General features: G+C 39.8%; 1 protein-coding gene across 1 annotated transcript in view; it reads right to left on the minus strand.

Annotated features, from left to right (window-relative positions):
• The window catches only part of GALNTL6 (polypeptide N-acetylgalactosaminyltransferase like 6), a 1,148,431-nt gene that overhangs the window by 469,729 nt on the left and 658,558 nt on the right, over positions 1 to 20,144 (minus strand). The gene's annotated exons all lie outside the window — the stretch shown is intronic.

The raw sequence follows: 20,144 nt of genomic DNA on the forward strand, positions 1-20,144 counted from the left end.
ACAAGCAAGGACCCCGGCCTAGGTCATACTGGTGTGTATCGGCTACGTGTGTCCTAATTGTTCCTCAGTCGGCTGAAAAGAGAGTCTCGGAGACCACCAGTGACCCACTGATTATTTACTGAGCACAACTACTGCTTTACCCTTCTTCTAGGTCCTTCAGTACGATGGAGCTTGTATGCTGCTCTGGGTAACGCACATCTAAATAAAGCCTTCAGCCCCCCACAGAAATATTTTCCATCTACGGTTGCTCTTACAAAATAAACACCTCACTCATCCATCCTTTCCTTCCCATGTCTATTCTAATTCTAGTTGTAATTTCCATTACTTCTTCCAGGACCGTATCAGTAATTGTACACTTACTTTGCTACTCACAGTTTTTTTTGTGTATATTTTTTTTTTTAAAAAAACCTCTCTTCTAATAATGCTACCTATATGTTCACTCAGCAAACATTTATTGAGCATATACCGTACACTGAACACTTTTCTGGTGCTGGAGGAACAGACAAAGATCTTGCTTTCTGGAGCTTGCATTTTAGTCAGCGGTCTTATCATTTAACAATCTAAAAAATAGAATTCTTATAGGCAGGCAGAAAGTTAAACTAGGTGATCGAAAGTGATGTCATGGCTCCTTTAGCTGGGTGAGTAGAGAAGGCATCTAGTAAGGATGTGATCGTTAGATCTGAAAGATTAGAGTCCTGCCTTGCTGTGTATGAAGAGTGTTCCTGGGAGAGGAGACAGCTCGTGAAAAGGGCCTGTGTGAGGACCCAGAAGGCTCGTGAGTAACAGCGAGGAGGAGGGTGGGGCCAGATGATGCAGTGGCTTAGGGGACGGGAGGAGGGCTTGTGTTTTAAGTGCATTTTGAAGTTAAGGTGTTGCATTAAACAGGGAGATGCATAGAAAAAATTCCTTATTGGACGATGCTGGCTGCTGTGTGGAGAACTGATTATGGATGAGCAAAAGGGGAAGCAGAGTTTGCCCAGGAGTCTGTCAGCCACCCAGGGTAGAGATGTGATTGGCATGGTGTTAGTGGTGGGGACCATGGAGGAACATTGAGGATGGTTTGGATGTGTACAGTCACCAAGACTTGCTGATAAAGTAGTTTTAAGCACAGTCTGAAACTGTCTCCCCTGCTACACTTGTGTTGTGTTACCAAGTCCCTCCACTGCCTGGCCCAGACATCTGTGGGAACCTGAACTTGAACGCAGACCCCACCGTGCCTTGCCTTGCAGATAACACTGCCCTACCTAGTCCCCTGTGGGGCTGCTATTCTCGGAATGCATGCCCTTACAGGCCAGGCACACAGCTTGTCCCTGTAATTCAAAGTGTGTTGAAAACATCTAGTACAGATGGTGATTCTAATTCTGGATTAGAGAAGACAATAAAGGGAAAATAAAGCTGACCGAGCAGCAGAGTAGCTGAAAGAGTCCATGGCCTGCTCTGGGAATAATTTCATTGTCTGAGGAAAATAATTTTATATCCAGGAGAATTTTTTTTTGAATTTTATTTATTTTTTTATACAGCAGGTTCTTATTAGTCATCAATTTTATACACATCAGTGTATACATGTCAACCCCAATTGCCCAAATCATCACACCACCATCCCCACCCCGCCACGGCTTTCCCCCCTTGGTGTCCATACGTTTGTTCTCTACATCTGTGTCTCAACTTCTGCCCTGCAAACCGGTTCATCTGTACCATTTTCCTAGGTTCCACATACATGCGTTAATATACAATATTTGTTTTTCCCTTTCTGACTTACTTCACTCTGTATGACAGGCTCTAGATCCATTCACATCTCAACAAATGACCCAATTTTGTTCCTTTTTATGGCTGAGTAATATTCCATTGTATATATATACCACATCTTCTGTATCCATTCGTCTGTCTATGGGCATTTAGGTTACTTCCATGACCCGGCCATTGTAAACAGTGCTGCAATGAACATTGGGGTGCGTGCGTCTTTTTGAATTATGGTTTTCTCTGGGTATATGCCCAGTAGTGGGATTGCTGGATCATATGGTAATTCTATTTGTAGTTTTTTAAGGAACCTCCATATTGTTCTCCATAGTGGCTGTATCAATTTACATTCCCACCGACAGTGCAAGAGGGTTGGTTCCCTCTTCTCCACACCCTCTCCAGCATTTGTTGTTTGTAGATTTTCTGATGGTGCCCATTCTAACTGGTGTGAGGTGAAACCTCATTGCAGTTTTGATTTGCATTTCTCTAATAATTAGTGATGTTGAGCAGCTTTCCATGTACTTCTTGGCCATCTGTATGTCTTCTTTGGAGAAATCTCTATTTAGGTCTTCTGCCCATTTTTGGATTGGGTTGTTTCTTTAATATTGAGCTGCACGAGCTGTTTACATATTTTGGAGATTAATCCTTTGTCCGTTGATTCATTTGCAAATATTTTTTCCCATTCTGAGGGTTGTCTTTTCGTCTTGTTTATGGTTGCCTGTGCTGTGCAAAAGCTTTGAAGTTTCATTAGGTCCCATTTGTTTATTTTCGTTTTTATTTCCATTACTCTAGGAGGTGGATCGAAAAAGATCTTGCTGTGATTTATGTCAAAGAGTGTTCTTCCTATGTTTTCCTCTAAGAGTTTTATAGCGTCCAGTCTTACCTTTAGGTCTTGAATCCATTTTGAGTTTATTTTTGTGTATGGTGTTAGGGAGTGTTCTAATTTCATTCTTTTACATGTAGCTGTCTAGTTTTTCCTGCACCACTTATTGAAGAGACTGTCTTTTCTCCATTGTATATACTTGCCTCCTTTGTCATAGATTAGTTGACCATAGGTGCATGGGTTTATCTCTGGGCTTTCTATCCTGTTCCATTGATCTATATTTCTGTTTTTGTGCCAGTACCATACTGTTTTGATTCCTGTAGTTTTGTAGTATAGTCTGAAGTCAGGGAGTCTGATTCCTCCAGCTCCGTTTTTTTCCCTCAAGACTGCTTTGGCTATTTGGGGTCTTTTGTGTCTCCATACAAATTTTAAGATTTTTTGTTCTAGTTCTGTTAAAAATGCCATTGGTAATTTGATAGGGATTGCACTGAATCTGTAGATTGCTTTGGGTAGTTGAGTCATTTTCACAATGTTGATTATTCCAATCCAAGAACATGGTATGTCACACCATCTGTTAGTACCATCTTTGATTTCTTTCATCAGTGTCTTATAGTTTTCTGCATACAGGTCTTTTGTCTCCTTAGGTAGGTTTATTCCTAGGTATTTTATTCTTTTTGTTGCAGTGGTAAATGTCAGTGTTTCCTTAATTTCTCATTCAGATTTTTCATCATTACCGTGTAGGAATGCAAGAGATTTCTGTGCATTAATTTTGTATCCTGCAACTTTACCAAATTCATTGATTAGCTCTAGTAGTTTTCTGATGGCATTTTTAGGATTCTCTATGTATAGTACCATGTCATCTGCAAACAGTGACAGTTTTACTTCTTCTTTTCCAATTTGTATTCCTCTTATCTTTCTTCTCTGATTGACATAGCCAGGACTTCCAAAACTATGTTGAATAATAGTGGTGAGAGTGGACATCCTTGTCTTGTTCCTGATCTTAGAGGAAATGCTTTCAGTTTTTCACCATTGAGAATGATGTTTGCTGTGGGTTTGTCATATATGGCCTCTATTATGTTAAGGTAGGTTCCCTCTATGCCCACTTTCTGGATAGTTTTTATCATCAATCGGTGTTGAATTTTGTCAAAAGCTTTTCCTCCATCTATTGAGATGATCATATGGTTTTCATTCTTCAACTTGTTAATATGGTGTATCACATTGATTGGTTTGTGTATATTGAGGAATCCTTGCATTCCTGGGATAAATCCCACTTGGTCATGGTGTATGATCCTTTTAATGTGTTGTTGGATTCTCTTTGCTAGTATTTTGGTGAGGATTTTTGCATGTATATTCATCAGTGATATTGGTCTGTAATTGTCTTTTTTCGGTAGTATCTTTGTCTGGTTTTGGTATCAGGGTGATGGTGGCCTCTTAGAATGAGTTTGGGAGTGTTCCTTCCTCTGAAAATTTTTGGAGGAGTTTGAGAAGGATGGGTGTTAGCTCTTCTCTAAATGTTTGATAGAATTCACCTGTGAAGCCATCTGGTCCTGGACTTTTGTTTTTTGGAAGATTTTTAACCACAGTTTCAATTTCATTACTTGTGATTCGTCTGTTCATATTTTCTGTTTCTTCCTGGTTCAGTCTTGGAAGGTTATACCTTTCTGAGAATTTGTCCATTTCTTCCAGGTTGTCCATTTTATTGGCATGGAGTTGCTTGTAGCAGTCTCAGGATGCTTTGTATCTCTGCAGTGCAGACACTTGTAACTTCCTCTTTTTCATTTCTAATTTTATTGATTTGAGTCCTCTCCCTCTTTTCTTGATGAGTCTGGCTAATGGTTTACCAGTTTTGTTTATCTTCTCAAAGAACCATTTTAGTTTTATTGCTTGTTGTTATTGTTTTCTTTGCTTCTATTTCATTTATCTCTGCTCTGATCCTTATGATTTCTTTGCTTCTGCCAACTTTGGGTTTTTTTTTTGTTCTTTCTCTAGCTCCTTTAGGGGTAAGGTTAGGTTGTTGATTTGAGATTTTTCTTGTTTCTTGAGGTAGGCTTGTATAGCTATAAACTTCCCTCTTAGAACTGCTTTTGCTGCATCCCATAGGTTTTGGATCATTGTGTTTTCATTGTCATCTGTCTCTAGGTAGTTTTTGATTTACTCTTTGATTTCTTCAGTGATCTCTTGGTTATTTAGTAACGTGTTGTTTAGCCTCCATGTGTTTGTGTTTTTTATGTTTTCTCCCCTGTAATTCATTTCTAATCTCATAGCGTTGTGGTCAGAAAAGATGCTTGATATGATTTCAATTTTCTTAAATTGACTTAGGCTTGATTTTTGACCCAAGATGTGATCTATCCTGGAGAATGTTCTGTGCGCACTTGAAAAGAAAGTGTAACTGCTGTTTTTGGATGGAATGTCCTATAAATATCAATTAAATCTATGTGGTCTATTGTGTCATTTAAAGCTTCTGTTTCCTTATTAATTTTCTGTTTGGATGATCTGTCCATTGGTGTAAGTGAGGTGTTAAAGTCCCCCACTATTATTGTGGTACTGTCGATTTCCTCTTTTGTAGCTGCTAGCAGTTGCCTTATGTATTGAGGTGCTCCTATGTTGGGTGCATATATATTTACAATTGTTATATCTTCTTCTTGGATTGGAACCCTTGATCATTATGTAGTGTCCTTCCTTGTCTCTTGTAACATACTTTATTTTAAAGTCTATTTTATTTGATATGAGTATTGCTACTCCAGCTTTCTTTTGGTTTCCATTTGCATGAAATACCTTTTTCCTTCCCCTCACTTTCAGTCTGTATGTGTCCCTAGGTCTGAAGTGGGTCTCTTGTTTTTGTATCCATTCAGCAAGCCTGTGTCTTTTGGTTGGAGCATTTAATCCATTCACGCTTAAGGTAATTATCGATATGTATGCTCCTATGACCATTTTCTTAATTGTTTTGGGGTTGTTTTTGTAGGTCCTTTTCTTCTCTTGCGTTTCACACTTAGAGAAGTTCCTTTAGCATTTGTTGTAGGGCTGGTTTGGTGGTGCTGAATTCTCTTAGCTTTTGCTTGTCTGTAAAGGTTTTGATTTCTCCATCGAATCTGAATGAGATCCTTGCTGGGCAGAGTAATCTTGGTTGTGGGTTCTTCCCTTACATCACTTTTAAGTATATCATGCCACTCCCTTCTGGCCTGTAGAGTTTCTGCTGAGAACTCAGCTGTTAACCTTATGGGAGTTCCCTTGTATGTTATCTGTTGTTTTTCCCTTGCTGCTTTCAATAATTCTTCTTTGTCTTTAATTTTTGCCAATTTGATTACTGTGTGTCTCGGCGTGTTTCTCCTTGGGTTTATCCTGTCTGGGACTCGCTGTGCTTCCTGGACTTGGGTGGCTATTTCCTTTCCCATGTTAGGGAAGTTTTCGACTATAATCTCTTCAAGTATTGTCTTGGGTCCTTTCTCTCTTCTCCTTCTGAGACACCTATAATGTGAATGTTGTTGCATTTAATGTTGTCCCAGAGGTCTCTTAAGCTGTCTTCATTTATTTTCATTCTTTTTACTTTATTCTGTTCTGCAGCAGTGAATTTCACCATTCTGTCTTCCAGGTGACTTATCCGTTCTTCTGCCTCAGTTATTCTCCTATTGATTCCTTCTAGTGTAGTTTTCATTTCAGTTATTGTTCATCTCTGTTTGTTTGTTCTTTAATTCTTCTAGGTCTTTGTCAAACATTTCTTGCATCTTCTCGATCTTTGCCTCCATTCTTTTTCCGAGGTCCTGGATCATCTTCACTATCATTATTCTGATTCTTTTTCTGGAAAGTTGCCTATCTCCATTTCATTTAGTTGTTTTTCTGGGGTTTTATCTTGTTCCTTCCTCTGGTACATAGCCCTCGGCCTTTTCATCTTGTCTTTCTGTGAATGTGATTTTTGTTCCACAGGCTGCAGGATTGTAGTTCTTCCTGCTTCTGCTGTCTGCCCTCTGGTGGATGAGGCTATCTAAGAGGCTTGTGTAAGTTTCCTGATGGGAGGGACTGGTGGTGGGTAGAGCAGACTGTTGCTCTGGTGGGCAGAGCTCAGTAAACTTTAATCTGCTTGACTGCTGATGGGTGGGGCTGGGTTCCCTCCCTGCTGGTTGTTTGGCCTGAGGTGACCCAACACTGGAGCCTACCTGCGCTCTTTGGTGGGGCTAATGGCAGACTCTGGGAGGGCTCACGCCAAGGAGTACTTCTCAGAACTTCTGCTGCCAGTGTCCTTGTCCCCAGGGTGAGCCACAGTCACCCCCCGCCTCTGCAGGAGACCCTCTAATACTAGCAGGTAGGTCTGGTTCAGTCTCCCCTGGGGTCACTGCTCCTTCCCCTGGGTCCCGACGCGCACACTACTTGGTGTGTGCCCTCCAAGAGTGGAGTCTCTGTTTCCCCCAGTCCTGTCAAAGTCCTGCAATCAAATCCCACTAGCTTCAAAGTCTAATTCTCTAGGAATTCCTCCTCCTGTTGCCAGACCCCCAGGTTGCAAAGCCTGATGTGGGACTCAGAACCTTCACTCCAGTGGGTGGACTTCTGTGGTATAAGTGTTCTCCAGTTTGTGAGTCACCCACCCAGCAGTTACAGAATTTGATTTTACTGTGATTGCGCCCCTCCTACCATCTCATTGTGGCTTCTCCTTTGTCTTTGGATATGGGGTATCTTTTTCGGTGAGTTCCAGTGTCTTCCTGTCGATGACAGTCCAGCAGCTAGTTGTGATTCTAGTGTTCTCACAAGAGCGAGTGAGAGCATGTCCTTCTATTCTGCCATCTTGCTTCCTCCTCCATCCAGGAGAAGTTTAAATGTGGATGGCATTGGCTAAAACAACCCCACTCTAGGCAGGGGTGGCATTTTGATGGAATCATACTAATTCCAAGGGGCATGTCTTCTGAGGCAAAGAACTGAATTTTTGCAAGTGTTTTCTTGAAGTAATGGCACCTGGATGGCCACGCTATCTGGGTATTGAAAGTCCTAATAATTACCTGTACATTATTGTGAATTCACAACCGAAAGCATTGGGGTAGCCATTTAGGAACTGTCTGTTCTAACCAGCTTCATGTTAATAGAATTATTTTTCAAATTACTCATACATTTGAGAGATGGGAAATAAGTTACTGAATCAACCTGAAATGCACAGTTTGAAAATGACATTATAATGATTTCAAAAAAATTTCATCATTTGTATCTTTCCCAGAACCCTCATTCCCAGCATAGTCCTCAGAAGAAAATTTATGCCAGTTCTCATTTAGCAAGATCAGTTAAAAAAAAAAGAAAGAAAGAAAGAAAATGAAAGTAGAAGCATAAATTCAATCATTAAACTTACATGGGTATTCATGTCATGTCTAAAATCTGTAATCTCTGTGGAAATTTATGCATTGACCAGGCACATAAAAGGGGATAAAATCTTACTTTAGTAGGTGTAATTTGAATTGTGTGTGTGAAGCTCTGTGTTGGAGGTTGTAAAGGCAAATACACACGAAAAATTAGAGGGTCATTCTCCCTGTTGAAAATAAGGGAGGAGACTTCCCTCTACTTCCTCTTCTTAGAGCATTTATTTTAGAAAAATTGTAAATCCTTTCTCTGCCGTTTTGAAATGTATGCAAATGTCTTTAAAAACTAAAGAAGCCTCTTGTCAGCTTTACGACCCAGCAGTCTTTCTCAAGGAAGACTGGAAAACCATCTCTGAAATGTACTCATCAAGGAGGACAGCGCCCCATCTCCCATGTCTGTGGGAGGATAAGAGCTTATCTTTGCTGGCGCTCTCCTCCAAAACTCCCTCCTATAAACTATGCTCTGGAGACCGACCACTTTGCAGGCAGGAAGTATTGCTGCTATTCCAAGGGAATGTGCTGTTAAGATTAAACTGTGTAGAATCTGGAGTAGCTGAACAACCAATTGATGAACTGGATATGTCAGAACAAGACAAATTGTTTGAAAATTAACGTCCATAGGACTTATCTCCCAGAGTAGGGTCAGTACCAGCAAGTTAATGAGCAAGTTTTATAACTGCAATACTTTTGCTTTCCTTACTTCACCTTAATTATAATGTTGTATGTTTCTTTTATTTAATATAACCTTGCTCGTGCTCCTTTACTTTTCCTTTTGAACTCTGTGCCACGTAAGTTTAAGACCTCAGTTTGGTAGCATTACATACTACAAGCAGAATACAACAGACGAGATTTTGAAAGATTTGTATCTGTGCTTGGACTCCATTGCCCTTAAACCGGTTTCCCCTTTTCCCCTTTAAAGAGTTTCCCTTGGGCGTGACCGGCTCATTCTGGGGCAGTCTTTCTTGCTTCAAGCACTTAATTAAAGCTGCTTCTTCAAGCTGGTGTTTTTCTGTTCAGAACACCGTTTTATCGTTGTCATTGTTAAAGATATGCATAAAGCGTGCCTGGGTATAGAGTGCTGAATTCACGTCTGAGACATTTTGAGACTTCTGAGAATTCCATAATAGTGCATAATGTCCTTAAGTATCTCTGTTAATTCCACACATTAAAATTTATATGACGTGCCAGCCAGAAGCACAGATTTCTCACACAAAACTAATGTATATAGTTAGAGCATATGCATAGAGTAGTTTGTAATCCTGGGCTTACAGAAGCCTAATGAGAAATTTGGACTCACTCTGAAAAAGGCTTGATGGTTTATTTATCTGTTAATAATGCCAAACAGTGATATCCCACGGTCTTCTATAAGCATGCTATATTCTCTAGGTATATCTTTTGTTCTTTATGGAACATTTCATCTCTTATGAAATTCTAAGTTATTTATGTAAACTACAAATTAAAAAAAATCATCCCCACCATCCCTGCCACCATTTTTTCCACTAGTTATTTGACTCCAATACAGTGGGATTTGTTGCAGGGGCGTGGCTATCTGTATTCTTTTAATTACTTACTGCCATGCTTTATAGCATACTAGGATTTTATCAGTTCTTAAGAACTCACGGTCCTGTATTGTTAGTATTATTGGAAAATTAATTAAGAAGAAACATTTTATGGTAAATCAATTGCTTGAGAAAAATTTAAAAAGGACCCAAAGTCAGGATGAGTATATTCAGGTAAATAGCTTCAAGTGTTATGATGAGCTAAGTGGATTGGCTAGCTATAATTAGATTATTTAAATTAAGCAATATGTGGGCTAGGTCCCTGTTAAATACTTAATAGGATATTTTACTTCCATAGATTTTACTTAAAGGCTAATGGCCTTTTCTTGTGGTTAATCTAGGAAGTAAATAAGAACTTTAATAAGTAGCCATGCTTGGGACAGTTTTATCAACTTTTGATTACCCCTTCCCACACAAGTTCAAGTAATGCCACATCATGACAGCATGATTCAGGAGGCTTTTTTGCTCCTTCAGTTTTTAATTTCACAGTCTCCCATTTTTGGGTTCCAGGCAGCCTTTTTTTGGGTCTTGATTCTATTTGTGTAGGTAGAGACTTTGAGCATTTTAAGGTTAGCTAGGATTTCTGTACTATTTAGTTTGCTACTACTTCATAAATATTTACAAGCTTTCTCCATGAAATCTGCTCCTCTAAGAAGATTAATCTCGGGTGGGTACTGAAAGAGCAGAGAGACCATGCGGCCCTGACCCCCTGAGGACGCCTGCTGTGGTCTAGGGCAAGTGGGTTAACCTCTGCCAGAGTTTCAGTTTGTAACACACGAGGCCAACACTTCATCAAGTGGAGTTCTTGCGGAATACAGTGTAAGTGCTCAAGACTTGTTTATGTCTTCACAAAACGTAGTTTTTCCTCATGAAACTAACTCGATTTCTGGAAAGTCACTGTGTTTAAAAGCTCAGCATTTCCCATGCTTCAGTGTCCACAGCTTAGCCCACAGTAATGGTGCTTTGGGGTAGAGAGTCTGTCTTGCCACAAAACTCTGCTTCTTAAAGGCATACTTCTGACCTTTTCATTGTCCCTTGAATGAAGAGTGAACCAGATGAGCTGAAGTGGTCTCATCCATGATTTTAAAGTTGTGATTTGAGAAATGACTAAGTTTACTCAAGGTCCATTTTAATTAGCATTTGACGTCAGAGTAAACCAAACCAAACTTTAATTCAATCAGTTAAAGAGATGGCTCTTGAAACCTGTCAGAGCACTGGAATAAACTACCTGCTTGTTTTATATCCCAGCAGCTGCTGGATCTAGAAGGCAACCATAAAATCATACTGAGTTCTTTAAAGGCACATCCGAGTGAAATAGGTTTAGTAACAGGCAAGTTGGAGTTGTGAGAATTTGGGGATTATTTGAGTTTAACACAGCAGCCCACGTTACATGAGATTAATATAAAGCTATAATTTATGATACAAATGTTTTACCAAGTCGAGTGTAAATAATTGGAACGTGTTTGTGGTCTGTTTACAAGGTATTCATTACACTGTATCCTGCAGCTGACTTACATCCTTAACATACCTTTTTATCCATTATTCCCCAAAAATATGTTTTAACTAATAAAATTCTTTTAGTAAGAAGTGGATGGCATGTTAGTCATTTGAAAATTAGGGATTTTTATATTATTTACTGTTTTTTAAAATAAATTTATTTTATTTTATTTTTGGCTGCGTTGGGTCTTCGTTGCTGTGTGCAGGCTTTCTCTAGTTGTGGCGAGCGAGGGCTACTCTTCTTTGCAGTGTGTGGGCTTCTCATTGTGGTGGCTTTTCTTCTTGCAGAGCATGGGCTCTAGGTGCGTCGACTTCAGTAGTTGTGGCACGTGGGCTCAGTAGTTGTGTCACACGGGCTTAGTTGCTCCGCGGCATGTGGGATCTTCCCAGACCAGGGCTCGAACTTGTGTCCCCTCCATTGGCAGGCAGATTCTTAACCACCGCACCACCAGGGAAGCCCTATTTACTGTTTTGTTTGTTTGTTTGTTTGTTGCGGTACGCGGGCCTCTCACTGTTGTGGCCTCTCCCGTTGTGGAGCACAGGCTCCGGACGCGCAGGCTCGGCGGCCATGGCTCACGGGCCCAGCCGCTCCGCGGCATGTGGGATCTTCCCGGACCGGGGCACGAACCCGTGTCCCCTGCATCGGCAGGTGGACTCTCAACCGCTGCGCCACCAGGGAAGCCCCTTATTTACTGTTTTTAAGATGCTAATTCTCTGATGACTGGTGTTTCTTTTAAAACTACAATTGTATCTGTGTCCAGATGTGCCATTATATTAAGATAATGTGGAAAGATAGCCCTGCCAAGTATAGTTAACTATAGTAGTCTTATATATGTTTTGGGATAATAATTAACTTAAAAATTAAGGCGGGCTTCCCTGGTGGCGCAGTGGTTGGGAGTCCGCCTGCCGATGCAGGGGACGCAGGTTCGTGCCCCGGTCCGGAAAGATCCCACATGCTGCGGAGCGGCTGGGCCCGTGGGCCATGGCTGCTGGGCTTGCGCATCCGGAGCCTGTGCTCCGCGACCGGAGAGGCCGCAGCGGTGAAGGGCCTGTGTACTGCAAAAATGAAAAAAATTAAAAAAAAAATTAAGGCAAATTAAAATTTCATTAGCCACATGTGGATCATATTTATTTAAGTAGATTATGGCTACAAGGTCTGTATGCTGAGACCAAGTGCCAAAATATTGTGCCTTCAGCTTTGCTCGTCCCGTTCAAGATTTCTTTGGGTATTCAGTGTCTTTTGTGGCTGGCTTCATATAAATTTTAGGATTTTTTTTTTTCTATTTCTGTGAGAAATGGCATTGGAATTTTGATAGGGACTACATTGACTCTGTAGATGGTTTTGGGGAGTATAGACATTTTAACAATATTAATCCTTTGAACCCAAGAACAAGAGATATCTCTCCATTTATTTGTGTCTTCTTCAATTTCTTTCACCAGTATCTTATAGTTTTCAGTGTACAGAATTTCTACCTGCTTGCTTAAATTTATTCCTAAGGATGTTATTTTCATTGACTCTATTATAAATGGGATTGATCACTAGAAACAGCATTTTCAATTGACAGTTATTTTCTGTAAGTACTTAAAAAATGTGCTACTTCTTTCTGCCCTCCAGGTTTCTGTGTCCTCTGTAAGGAATGTGTCCCCTGTAAGGAATGTGTCTTTCTCACTTGCTGCTTTCAGGACTTTTCCTTGTCTTTAGTTTTCAGAAGTTTAAAAATGATGTGTCTTGGTACAGGTTTATTAGGATTTATCCTATTTGGGGGGATTTATTCAGCTTTTTAAATGTACAGGTTTATGTCTTTTGACAAATTGGGGAATTTCTGAGCCGTTATTTTTTCTAATAATTTTTTAGTTCTACCCTCTCTTTCCCCTACTTCTGAGACTCTGGAAGAATGGCAAAAGAGCTACAGTTCATATCATCATAGCTCCTTGAGTCTCTGTTTTTTGGGAAGTGTATTTTTTCTCTGTCAAGATTGAGAGGTCTGTTTTCAAGTTAACTAATTCTGTTCACTGTCATCTCTGCCCTACAGTGAGGCTGTTCTGTGAGTTTTGATTTTTTTGCTGTTGTATAATTTCTATTTTTTTAAACTTGTTTCTTTGCTGAGGTTCTCTATTTTTTGTCTGTTTCATGAAAATTCTTTATTACTAGTGGAAGCATTGTTAGGATGGCTGCTTTAAAATCGTTGTCAGGCAATTTCAACTTGTGATTCATCTTGATGTTAGTTGGCATCTGTTGTTACCTTTTCTCACTTAAGTCGCTACTTTCTGCTCCTTGGTATACAATGAGTGATTTTTGATTGTATCCTAGACATTTTGGATATTATATTTTGAGACTCTCGATTCTGTTTAGTCCTTTTTTTCCCCTTTTAACAACCATCCCCCTGTTGAGATACAGTACAGGGACCAAGGGCGGGGGATTGTGGGTGTTCAGCTCCCTCGTAGGTCCTGCTAATGGGAATGAGGCAGGAGGAAGTGAGTACCAAATAGCTCCACCTTCACTGCCTCATCCAGTTTCATTTATGCCAGAATAAAGTCTTCACATTTTGATATTAAGCCTTGGAAAGCCCTAAGGCATCATATTTTAAATATTTTAGTGTCATTTTAGAAGCCAAGCATAAATACTAGAAAAGTTTTCAGGAAAATAGGCATCGCAGCTTTTAGCACAACGACTTACTTATAAATGGATTTTTTTTCTCACAAAATACTGCCTATTCTGAAGATTTTGTGGCACCTAGCCTTGAAAACCTATTCATCATGGGCTGATTACGAAACTGAGCTCCAAAACTGTGAGTCTGTATGTTTCCATGAAGCTACAATACCTTATGTAATTATGTAATTCATATCTTCTATTATTTGCTAGCTTTTATTTTCACTTATTTTTTAATTTAATTTTTATTTTATATTGGGTATATTTGATTTACAATGTTGTGTAAGTTTCTCCTGTACAGCACAGTGGTTCGGTTAAACATATACATATGTCCATTCATTTTTAGATTCTTTTCCCATGTAGGTTATTACAGAATATTGAATAGAGTTTGCTGTGCTATACAGTAGGTTCTTATCAGTTATCTGTATCTCTATAAATCTTCTTTCTTTCATCAGTATCTTATCGTTTTCTGAGTACAGGTCTTTTGCCTCCTTAGGTGGATTTATTCCTAGGTATTTTATTGTTTTTGATGTGATGGTAAATGGGATTGTTTCTTGAATTTCTCTTTCTGATCTTGTTGTTAGTGTATAGGAATGCAAGAGGTTTCTGTGTGTTAATTTTGTATCCTGCAACTTTACCAAATTCATTGATGAGCTCTAGTAGTTTTCTGGTAGCACCTTTAGGATTTTCTATGTATAGTATCATGTCATCTGCAAACAGTGACAGTTTTACTTCTCCTTTTCCAATTTACATTCCTTTTATTTCTTTTTCTTCTCTGATTGCCGTGGCTAGGACTTCCAAAACTATGTTGAATAAAAGTGGCGAGAGTGGACATCCTTGTCTTGTTCCTGATCTTAGAGGAAATGCTTTCAGTTTTTCACCATTGAGAATGATGTTTGCTGTGGGTTTGTCATATATGACCTTTATTATGTTGAGGTGTGTTCCCTCTATGCCTACTTTCTGGAGAGCTTTTATCATAAATGGGTGTTGAATTTTATCAAAAGCTTTTCCTGCATCTATTGAGATGAACATACGGTTTTTATTCTTTCATTTGTTGATGTGGTGTAGCACGCTGATTGATTTGCGAATATTTAAGAATCCTTGCATCCCTGGGATGAATCTCGCTGGATCATGATGTATGATCCTTTTAATGTGTGGTTGGATTCAGTTTGCTAGTATTTTGCTGAGGATTTTTGCCTCTATGTTCATAAGTGATACTGGCCTGTAATTTTCTTTTCTTGTGGTATCTTTTTCTGGTTTTGGTATAAGGGTGATGGTGGCCTCATAAAATGAATTTGGGAATGTTCCTTCCTCAGCAGTTTTTTGGAATAGTTTCAGAAGGGTAGGTGTTGACTCTTCTCTAAATGTTTGATAAGAGTACAGGTATGATGGGAGTGATCAAGGTCCACAGAAATTACATTCTGATTCAAATGTCTCTTAGTTGTTACAGCCACAAGGATAAACACACACTATAGTCCAATTATGTTTCATGCAATTCTTAGTAATCTTCTAGGTGTCCAGAGTGTTCAAACGAGAGGCATAGCCCCCTTTGCAAGGCCAACTTAGAAAGTGAATATCACACAACATTTTGAATTACAAGTAGAGCCTTCTTGCTACTTAAAATGTGGTTTGTAGACTTGCATGGCTGAACCACACTGACTCCATTTTATCAGCTCCATCTCAGGCCCCCAGTCCCACCCCCTCCCCTTCCTGCGTGACTGAGCTTTAGCCTAACTTGCAAGGAATGTGCCCAAGCCAGCAACCTTTACCCTTGCCTGCATCAGATATGAAACCTGGAAGAATACTTTTTGCTGACACAGACGGTTAATGGTCATGAGACCCCAGGTTGGGTGGGGGGAGCTCTCGTTCCCATCCCTGTGAATGTGCTTCTACCTTGTGGTCGGAGTCTTTTGTTAGCTTTGGCCCCTTTAAATCCCCCTGTTCCCCTCTCAGAGGCACCGCTGTGAATGCCTCTGGGTCACTGTTTGCCCGACCCTGCCCGTTTGGAAGTTACCCACAACAAACTTCATAATTGCACTTTATGAAGCTGCCTGTTTCATTTTTCAGTCTTAAAGTTCCTTCTCAGTTCAGAGCATATCATTCAGTATCTCTGCTTCCCACCAAGATCAGTAACCTTGGCATCACCTGAAAGCCTCTTAGATGGTCAGACTCACAGGTCCCAGTCCAGATCCACTGCATCAGAATCTGCATCTTAATAAGATTTCCCGGGTGAGTGGTCTGCACATGAATATTTGAAAAACAGTATTCAAGGCATTTTCCCACCATCTGTACTCCACCTTCGGGCTATGTAGCTCCATTGATCTGTCCAGCAGTAGAAACAACACAGAGCTGGAGGAACCACACAGGAGACCGTGTCCACTGGAGGACGTGGGGGTTGAGGGGTCTCAGGTTACAAGGACCAAAAAATGGGGTGGAGGAGAGAGAGAGGGCTTGGTGACCTCACATAAGTGGACAATTCTATTTATTTAACTGGACAGTCTGTTATTAACCAGCTGACAGTAACTGGTTCTGATACTGATGTTTCCCCCCTCGCTTCAATCATGAGTGCAGAGCTGCATTAACAACAGTTTCCCATCTGTACAAGGTTCCCTCCAAGCAACCATCCTGCCTCTTGACTGATGACCTTGCAACTATTCTTTGAGTCTCTTTTCTTCTTCCTAGATTTCGCCTTACTGTTACCTCCCGTCTGCCTATGTTTTAATAGATGTATTACTGAAGTATAGTTGATTTACAGTGTTGTGTTAATTTCTTCTGTACAGTGAAGTGATTGTGACACCTATATACTCTGTTTGATATTCTTTTCCATTGTGGTTTATCCCAGGATATTGAGTATAGTTCCCTGTGCTCTACAGTAGGACCTTGTTGTTTATCCATCGCATCCATCCTAGCCTTTTCTTGATTTCTGGCTCTTATTCTTGGGCATGTAAGCATGTTTAACCTGTTATGTTGTAAAACGCTGTCAGGCCTCAACTTTGACGCCTCTGCTTCCTGTTAGCTGGGTTCCCTGAGAGTCCTCTGAAGCTCGTGTCTTCATTTCGTATTCACTCCACAGCTGTCTGGCTCTGGGCCCCTCCACGAGAGGTGATGGGTGAGGGTGTAAGGAGAGAGTTCTGAGAAAAGACTTGGTTAATTATCTCAGTATCACGTGGTCACAAGAAAATGTCGTTTAGAGTATGGAAAACAAACTTGGGTTTGTATCCTCACCCTGTGTATCATAATCTTGGGTGTTCGGTTTGACTTACTTAAATCTCAGTTTTTACTCTTATATAATGAGGCCGTAAAGACCCTCATGAAGGAATATTACAGAACTTAAAACGGTAATATATTTCAGAGCTTTGAGTGGTGCCGGAAAAAAAGAGCAGATGGTCAACAAATTTTATTTTCACTCCCCAGTTTTTATACAAATATCAATAGCATTGTGTTGCTCTATACAGAATATAGTGCTTGGTTCTGTGGGGTAAAAGATAATTTAAATATTTTCCGTGTGAAAAAGCTGTGCTAGGAATACATCACCTACAGAATATATAGGTTAAAACATACAGAGAAAACTAGATTCTAACGGGGAAGAATTTCAGAGGAAGGGAGAAGTTTGAGGTGATTCAAACAGTAAACTGAATCTTTAAAAGGTATTTGCCAGGAGGATGAGAAACTGCATTTTAATTGAGAACTCACTGACCAAAAAGCTATGAAGAGCCTTAGCACAGAGTCTAAGATTAATCCAATAATTGTATTTCTGGCAACACTTCCATGAAGTGCTCTAAACAGAGGGTATAACTTACCAAAACGCACCACAGAACCCACTGTGTATTGAGCTCAACTTGCTGATAAACCCCCTCTGAGAAGGGGTCATGGACCTATTTCAGAAAGTTTTCTCTAAGGTCAGTTAAGGTTGTGGAGAATCTCTAGCCATGTATCACATTTTTCTCCCTTAAGGTTGGTATCACCTAAGTGCTAGGAACACTGGTCATCCAGATATCAGTCCAGGAACAGAATCTATAACCTCTGCAGAGGAAAACTCAGTTGAACAATGTAACTGTCCTTTCAAATAAAGGTAGTTTTTCTCTTTGTAGACACAATCTTTGTCTGACACAAAAACTAATAACTTTTAGTGAGTTTCCTTAGCTAGCCAAGCTTCCAAGGTAGTAGTACCTTTTTAGAGTTTTTGAGATACTTTCCATTAATGACAGTAACCCATTGTATCTTTCAAATTATCCTTTACATTTGAGTTTGTAGGAAACAATATTTCTTGCTAACATATCCAAGTTTTAATAATTTAAGCCCTGAGAAATATTGATCTATGGGAATTTATCAGACTCTAAGCCAAAGAAAGAAACAAAATCATATAATCATTAGCTCTGAGTATATTCGACATTGTCTAAATAACATATTTGACAGTCTCTTAAATATTATATATAAAATGTTCTGATGTTTATAACCTCTTACTAGCAAACCTGAAATTAAAATCAATACAAGGTTAGCTAAACGCCTACAAGTTGAACACAGTTCTTAAAAATTCATGTTTAAAATTATGATGTTTCAAAACAAAAATGCATGATGACATTTGGCAGTGTGAAAACGGTACATTGGAAAATAATGGATCATCTGCAGATAGGGAAGTGAGATAAATGTGAAAACTATACTAGGTTTTGAGAGGTAGGGTTTAAGAGTAATTGTACTCTACACGTCTAAGAAGCAAATTTTCTAAGTGGTTGTGACACATGGCTTTATCAGAGATTCTAAAAACATAGGATCACACTAAAAAAAAATGTTAAGTCAATAAATAAGTAATAATAATGAAAACAATGCCCAGTTTCAAATGCATTAGGGTATATACCAAATTTTAAAACACTGGAGACAAATAGCCTGTTAACGTGTGCTACATTATCTTGTTTTTAAGGCTACTCTCTTCAGCGATCTCCCACTCTCTATGGCGAGAGTTTCAATGGTACTTTTGAACATTGAAGCCAGTTATCCAATTTTCCCTCTGTGTATCCTTCCTCACAACAGCTGACCTTATCTTCTTCTTTACTGAGAAAACAAAGCCTCACCATTCCCCCACAATAAAGTTTTCAAATCTGAAACAGCTTTTATTCTACCTGCCCCCTTGATTCCTCCCACTATTTAAAGCCAGTCTCCCCACCCCCATCCTCTGAGACAGGTTTTCTTCTGCTTCGGCCCCCACTTACATCTGTCTTCAACTTCATCTTTTCTGCTAGGACCTTTCCAGTAGCACTCCGGCTCCTCAGGTCTCTCCAACCTGTAAAACAAGGACTGAAAGCCTCCCCTGACCCTGTGTTCTCCTCTAGTTATCTCATACTTCCCCCTTTTAACAGAAAACATCTCACATAAGCCATTTACCTCTTTGCCTCACTTTCCACTTTGAATTCAACCCATCACAGCATGGCTTCTGCTTTCACCACTTGCTTGAAACTGCCTCCGGGTCATTAAATCCAATGGACACATTTGAGGGGCCATGAGTATAGTGTCCCGGGAGCAGTTTACCATTAGCTGACCATTCTTCTGGAAACAGTTTGCTCTTGGCTTCTGTGAATTCTCATGCTCTTAATTTTTTTCTCTTATCCCTATTGTCACTGTCATTCCTTCTCAATGTTCTCTGCCTGCTTCTTCTGCATCACAATACCCCTTAAATGTCGATTTGTCTCCGAGCTCTGCATAGGTCTTCTCTTCTTTCAATATGATCTCACCCATACTCAAGGCTTTGATAAACAACCCTATGTTAACTAAAACATTGTCATATCCAGTCCAGTTCTCCTCACGGATCACCAGCCCCCTTGTAGGAGTCTACTGAACTAATTAAAATAGATGCTTTCCATCCATTGATACTATACACACACTCATGTGAAATGAAAAAAATTCTCTTCAAACTAGTTTCACTAACAATCCTTAATCGTGGAACACGGCATAATTATTTGCTCAGTATCTTATTTGAAAACCCCCAAATCTCTGATTGCTCTCTTTCTATTATTTATGCCAACCAGTCAGTTACCAAGTCCCTGTAAATTCTACCTCCAAAATGTTATAAAAGTCTGTCCAGTTTCTCCTCCATACTACTGTCTAGTCCAAGGTATTTTCATTTCTTTCTTTAGTTACTGAGTAGCCTTCTAGTGGACATCCTGCTTTCATTTTTTGCCCATTCAAAGAAAACTGTCATGCTACGACTGCCGATTCATCCAACTGTCTACGAAACTTCAATGGCTTCCAATGTTCCATAAGGTAAAAATTTGAAATCCTTCACGTGGCTTTTAGAGCTTGAACGATCTGACCCTGCTTCTCTGTACAGCATCCTGCTTTCCTTCATACCATTCAACAACCCTCATTCTCTCTCACAGTCACACTGAAAACTACACTTTGTCCTTCTGGGAACTCTAGACTCAAGCAATCGCTTCACATAAGCTGTTCCCTTGTCTGGAATGTCTCTCACCTCCCACCTTTCTTGATTGAATTCATGCTTTAGGCATGGAACCTTGCATCTTTGACACTGTGTCACCACCACTTTGCACGTG

Source organism: Aethalodelphis obliquidens, unplaced genomic scaffold (assembly GCF_003676395.1).
Source record: "Aethalodelphis obliquidens isolate GAN/ISIS:26980383/991018 unplaced genomic scaffold, ASM367639v1 scaffold61, whole genome shotgun sequence".
NCBI lineage: Eukaryota > Metazoa > Chordata > Mammalia > Artiodactyla > Delphinidae > Aethalodelphis > Aethalodelphis obliquidens.